Genomic DNA, 6,386 nt, shown 5'->3' with positions numbered 1-6,386 from the left:
TACAAATCATAAGAAAGCCCCAACCCAGTCTTATGAGGAATTTGCCAGGCGAAAGGGAATTATTTTTGATAAATGGAGTACAACTTGTAAAGCCAGTGATTTTGAGTCCTTAACGGAGTTGGTCTTACTGGACGACTTTAAGAAGTGCCTACCAGAATGTTAAGTGGTGTACATTAATGAAAAAAAAGTGTCAACGCTCTCCTCTGCTGTGTGCTGTGTTGGCTGACAAGTTTGTTTTAAAGCATAAAACAACTTTTTCATCAGGCTCCGATGAAAAGCCTCGGCTGCCCCAAGCCCGGCAAAACTCTCCCCTTGCAGCCAGTTCTTGGAAAGAGGATAGGGAATGTTTTTATTGTCATAAACCTGGACATCTCATCTCCAACTGACTAACCCTAAAACACAAACAGCAGTCGTCTCCTTGTGTGGCACAACCAAGGGGGTTGGCATGATTGAGGCTGAGCCACCCATAAGCAGTGACCCTGACAGTGAAACCCCTGATGCTTGTTTCAAACCCTTCATCTTTGATGGGTTAGTTTCACTGACAGGTGAGCCTGGTGATCAGTACCCTGTGCGCATTCTGCGTGATACTGAGGGGGAGTGTTATGGCTACTGCTCTGCTCTGTGCTTGTGTCTGTGTGCCTGTATGTGTTTCTCTTAAGCTGCTAGCAGGTTGCGTCCTGAGTGGGTGATCTCTGGATGCCTGACGGCTCCACCCACTACTCCCCCTGAGGCTCCTGATTGGTGTGGCAGGGCTACCATCTGACGTATCACAGCAGCCAATCAGAGCCTTCTCCTAGAAAAACCCTAAACCTAGACTGTTGTAAAATCTTGGATGTGGTTAGAAGTCATACAGCTTCCTAACCTTAGGGTCAGCCTGCTGGGCCCTCCATATGGTTTCATCTGACATCGGTAGATGTTCTGACATTTCAGAGTAATTCCTCTCGGCTGGATTGAGGGTACGGCTAGCAAATGCAATGACGTTCTCAGTACCCAGCCCCGAGGTTTGAGTCAGTACCGCTCCCAGACCAACATCACTGGCCTCAGTGTATACTATGAAACGCAAGTTAAAGTCAGGATGTCCAAGTATAGGTGGAGAAGCAAGATGCTGTTTCAAAGTGTCGAAGGCTAGCTGGCAAGCCTGGGTCCAGATGAATTTACTGTTCTTCCTCTTCAAGGCAGTCAGTGGCTCAGCGATCTCAGAGAAATTGGGTACAAAACGATGGTACCAGCCCGCCATTCCCAGGAACCGCTGCACCTCCTTGATGTTTTTGGGGGTGGGGAATGCCTGGACGGCCTCAGCCTTCCCCTGATCCACCTGGACTCCCTCCACCGATACCACATGACCCAGGAACTTGAGGGATTTGCTGAAAAACTGGCACTTTTTCAGGTTCACAGTGAGGCCTGCCATCCTCAGCTTGTCAAAAACAGCCTGTACATTGTGGTGATGCTTTTCAAGAGAGGGTGAGTAAATGATAATATCATCCAGATAGACCATGCAGATGTTCCCCCGAAGGTCCCCCAAAACCAGCTCAATCAGCCTTTGGAAGGTAGCCGGGGCATTTATCCGGCCAAATGGCATGACCTCAAACTGAAACAACCCACAGGGGCAGACGAAGGCTGTCTTCTCCTTGCTCCCTTCCTCCATAGGCACCTGCCAGTAGCCACTATTGAGATCAATCGTGGTGAAGACAGCAGAGCCAGCTAGGGATTCCAAGATTTCTTGGATATTTGGGATAGGGTAAGCATCGGTCTGAGTTTCTGCATTCACTTTCCGGTAATCAACACAAAAGCGAGACTTGTGGGTGTCTTTCTTAGGGACAAGCACAACTGGAGCTGCATATGGTGATGTTGAGGGGGTGATGATGCTAGCCTCTAACATTTCCTCAATGTGTTGTTTCATCTCCTGCAGTTTTGCAGGACAATATCTGTAGGGTTTCTGTCTTATTGGCATTTTATGGGACAGTAGAATGTGGTGGGACACTATCTTTGTTTTCCCCACCTTGGTGGTGCAGACTGAGTCGTTCATGTGCAGTTGAGCCCGCAACCAGTATTTCCCTGCTTCATCCAGGTGAGACTCCTGAACAACTGTCTCCACAAGGTCCGTTTCTCTGGGGTCTTCCATGGAGGGATTTTGGAATACCATAGCAAGCGGCACAGCGGAGTAGAAAGCAAGGTTTGAAGATGCCGGGGATGGTAAGGGTTCATTCACAGTTTCTCTCCTAAAGTGATATTTCTTCTTGGCCCAAGATTTGAACCAGTAGGAGTTGTTGGACACATCAAATTGTAACCTGGTGATAAAAGCAAAGTCCAGCCCAAGAACAACAGGAAAAGCCAGACACTTGGAGGGAAGGACAACCACAGGTATTGTTGGGCTACGTTGATGGATGTGGATTCCCAACTCACACCAACCCAGGGCATGCCTCGCCAAGTAGAGAGGGCCCTGATGCCAGGTTTTCAACTGAGTTCCTCTGCCATTGAATTGCTTCCAGACAGTGCCAGTGATGAGGGTGTAGGATGAACCAGTGTCCAGGATGGCATTTCCGTTCCATGAGCCTATTCCAACCGGAATGACAAGCTGCTGGTGGTAGAGATCATCAAGTAAGCTTAGGGGTGTAGGCTCTTTTCTCGGGTTTGTAAGTGAATTTATTGTGGGGGTAGGGTCTCCCTCTCTGCGGGTGTGAGAGGCAGGTTCAGTTGGTTGTTTTTGGTATCTGTTTCTTCCAGGTTGGTACTGGGGAAATGCTGATGGAGGATAGAAATTTTTGCACCGCCAACATTGAACGGGGGGTGGACCCAGTGCACGCTCAGATTGGAGAGGTTGGGGCATAGAGTCTAGCTTGCCTGATTTTTGTGTGGCTTTCCTCCTTTGCTCATAGAGGCGTTGATTCTCTTCATCCTTCTCCAGCTGCTGTCCAAGGCGAACCAGTGCCTCCACTGTGGTGATTTTACTGCATCTTAGCTGGCTAACTAGCTGGCAATGGAAATCCCATGATGACTATGTAATGCATATGTGGGAAGATATGCAAGAACCGACATGGGCTTCGGCTCCACCTAGCTAAGATGAAGTGTATGCAGAAGGTGTTTGAGTTGCAGTGCCCAGGAACTACACCTGGTGAGACGTAGGAGGGGCCAGGCCTGGAGTCACCCCACAGTGCCCAGAGCCTCCAGGTGACACAAGCACAAGCATCAGAATATCGTCAGGTGAAGTGGTCCCAAGCTAGTAAGGAGAGAGTGGCTCCACTTTAATGAAGATGCTGATACCAACTTGGAAGTAACTGCCAAGGGGAAAGCTGAGTGACACCTCAAGACAACGACCATGATCATCATCAGCTTAGCTGCAGAGAGGTTTGTGCAGAGAAGGGATCAGTGAAGCTCCCTTACACCATGAACAAGAGAGCTAGCAGGCTCCATCAGCTCAGACAGAAGCTGAAGAGCTTGAGGCAGCAGTTCAAGGTGGCAAGCGAAGAGGAGAGAGGACCTCTTGCAGAGCTACGCAGTATAATCTGCAAGAAGCTGATGTCCTTGAGGAGAGCGGAGTGGCACAGGGTGAGGAGGAAGGAGGGGTCCAGGAAGTGAGCTACATCCATAGCAAATCCATATGGGTCCACAAATCAGCTGCTAGGACAGAAGCTCAGCGGTCAACTTGTCAGCTCCAAAGCTGAGGTCGACCATCTCCTCAAGAGGACCTACAGCAATGCATGCAGAGAACAAGATCAGGGTCCCTGCAGGTCCCTGATTAATCCACCCGCACCAGCTCTGTATTTTGACAGAAAGGTCCTGGACTGAGGGAGATCCAGGACATGGTCATAAGGGCAACAGCAAGCTCCGCTCCGGGACCCAGTGGAGTACATTATAAGGTTTACAAGAACTGCCAAAAGCTACTCCACAGGCTCTGGAAGATCCTGAAGATGATCTGGAGGCAGGGGAAGGTAGCAGACCAGTGGAGACAGCCGGAGGGTGTGTAGAGGAAAGGAGGAAAAGTCACAGATAATCGATCAGTTACCATCTCACTGGTGAGTGTTGAAGGAAAGATCTCCCTTCAGTCTTGTTGCCATGCAACTGAAATACTACCTCCTTTAGAACTGCCGAAAGTATCCATGTGTCTGGAGCAAACGGGCATGGTCACACAGTTCATCAGGGGAGTCAGGGAGAACAAAGGGGTACCTGGCTGTACTGTGACTGGACCTACAAATGCCAATGGATCCATACCCCACAAGCTGGTCAAAGAGGCACTGAACCAGCATCACATCCCAAAGAAGTTCAGAGACCTCATCCTGGACTACTATGCGAGCTTCTGGCTGAGAGTCTCCTCTGGATTAACAACCTCTACCTGTCACAAGCTTGAAAAGGGGATCATTACCTGATATACGATCTTGGTCATTCTCTTTGCATCGCCATGAACATGCCGGTGAAGTCTGCAGAAATTCAGAGTAAAGGGCCCCTTACCAAGTCTGGAATCCAACAGCCACCCATCCAAGCCTTCATGGATGACCTGACGGTGACAACTACATCTGTCCCCGCATTCAGGTGGATCTGAATGGCCTTGAGAAGATGATCTTTTTGGGCTTATATGAGTTTCAAGCCAGCTAAGTCAAGGTTTCTCATGCTGAAGAAAGGGAAGGTTACTGGCAAGTTCATTTGGCACACCAAGAAACCATCACTCACTATGGAACCTTTGAAGAGCTTGGGAAAGGTGTTCAAATTCAGGCTGAGAGACACAGCCTCCATACAAGCTACCAACCAAGACCTGGAGACCTGGCTAGCTGCAGTAGACAAGTCTGGCCTCCCTGGCAAGTTCAAGGCCTGGGTTTACAAGCAGGATCCTCTGGCCGCTCTTGGTCTATGAAGTCCCATTTCAGCAGTGGTAGGCTTTGAGATGAGGATCAGCGCATTTCTGCACAGGTGGCTGGGACTGCCGCAAAGCCTGAGCAGCATCACTCTGTTCCAGACAACAAGCTGAAGCTCCCCCAGTGCAGCTTGAGCAAGGAATTCATGGTGTCACAGACCAGGGAGCTGCTATAATATGAGGAGTACAGTGACCCAAAGGTTGCACAGGCTGGGATCGAAGTTGGGACAGGGCAGAAGTGGAGAGGCTGTGGATGTCACAGAGTCAAGGCTATGGCAAACGTGGTGCTGGTGGCCACAGTGGCACAGGGAAGAGCTGGGGACTCCAGCTTACCCCCTCTGCCAGAGGAGAGGAACCTTGGGGTACATCCTAGGCTGCTGTCCAAAAGCCCTGGTGAAGGGTGCTACCCCTGGTGACACGACCAGGTCCTGAAAGCCAGAAGGGAACACCATTGTTTTCATCATAGCTGTGGAGAAGCCTGCAGCGGCTGCCCGAAACACTTCCCCGGTCTGTTGGCAATGGTGTGCGATTGGGAGCTGAGAGTTGATCTGGGGAAGCAGCTGAAGCGCCCTGAGGCAGTCGCCAAGGCAATGTTAAGGCCAGACATTATTGGGGCCAGCCAGTGAAGGGCCATCAAATTGGCCATCGATGCAGCAGAAGTGATGTTGAGGTGGCTGTGGATCAGGAAGGGAGGGGCATGGCATGTAGGGAAGCACTACTTGGACACAAGCTGGGGCTTGATCAACCCCAGCTGCATCACCTGGGGGAGGGGGTCTGATTGTTGAAAGACATGAAACCCCCATGATCCCAGGTTACATCACAGATGATGTGTCCAGTGGCACCAGATGGTGTATCTAAAAACTTTTTCATTCAGATTTATTCAACTTTTTACTCCAGTTTGAACTAACTGTAGTGAGCCGCTATTAGCCATGGTCACAGATCTGGGGTAGGGAGGGGTTTCCTTTGTGTTTTTTTGTCCTCCTCTATTTTTCCCAAATTATGTCCAGGCCAGGATTATTGTTCGTTGACTTTTTTGCTTATATTAAGCACGGGTAAAGCAGTACAAGTGTTTACTTGAGTTTTTCATTTTTTCTTTTTATTATCATAGGGGGTACTGGAGGGTTTAACCAGGGGGGAAGTGACTGTGACTAAGAGAGAGAGAGAGAGACGGCATCTGCACGGCTTGCGTGGCGAGATTTCCAAACCGCTTGGATTACATGGTGGAAAATACCTTATCGATGATACCCAGTGGATTATTCCCAGGACTCTGCAGTCGGTTCGAACTCCACATGGCCGGGACCGTAACCTGCCAAACGCGTAGTCGAGGAGGACTGCGTAATCCCGTAACGTAGCAGCGGCGACTTCACGCTGATCAGTTGGACTCAGTCTCACTCCCACACACACACACCTGGAACTGCAGGGACAGTGGGACAGCGGGGACGGTGGGAGTACGGGTTTTGTCGTTTGTGTTATATGCATTAGTGCGTTTTTTTCCATCCATCATGGATGCGTTTTGTGTTATAATATATCATTGAGACAG

At 49.8% G+C, this 6,386-nt stretch overlaps 1 pseudogene; it reads left to right on the top strand.

Moving 5' to 3' along the window:
• The first annotated feature begins 3,384 nt into the window (after positions 1–3,384).
• On the top strand, positions 3,385–5,022 carry LOC147260993 (uncharacterized; annotated as a pseudogene).
• Positions 5,023–6,386: the final 1,364 nt, after the last annotated feature.

This window comes from Aulostomus chinensis, chromosome 5 (genome assembly GCF_037954235.1).
Source record: "Aulostomus chinensis isolate RoL2024-O1b breed Wild chromosome 5, RoL_Achi_v1.0, whole genome shotgun sequence".
Classification (NCBI taxonomy): domain Eukaryota; kingdom Metazoa; phylum Chordata; class Actinopteri; order Syngnathiformes; family Aulostomidae; genus Aulostomus; species Aulostomus chinensis.
This window is presented reverse-complemented; position numbering and strand designations above follow the sequence as displayed.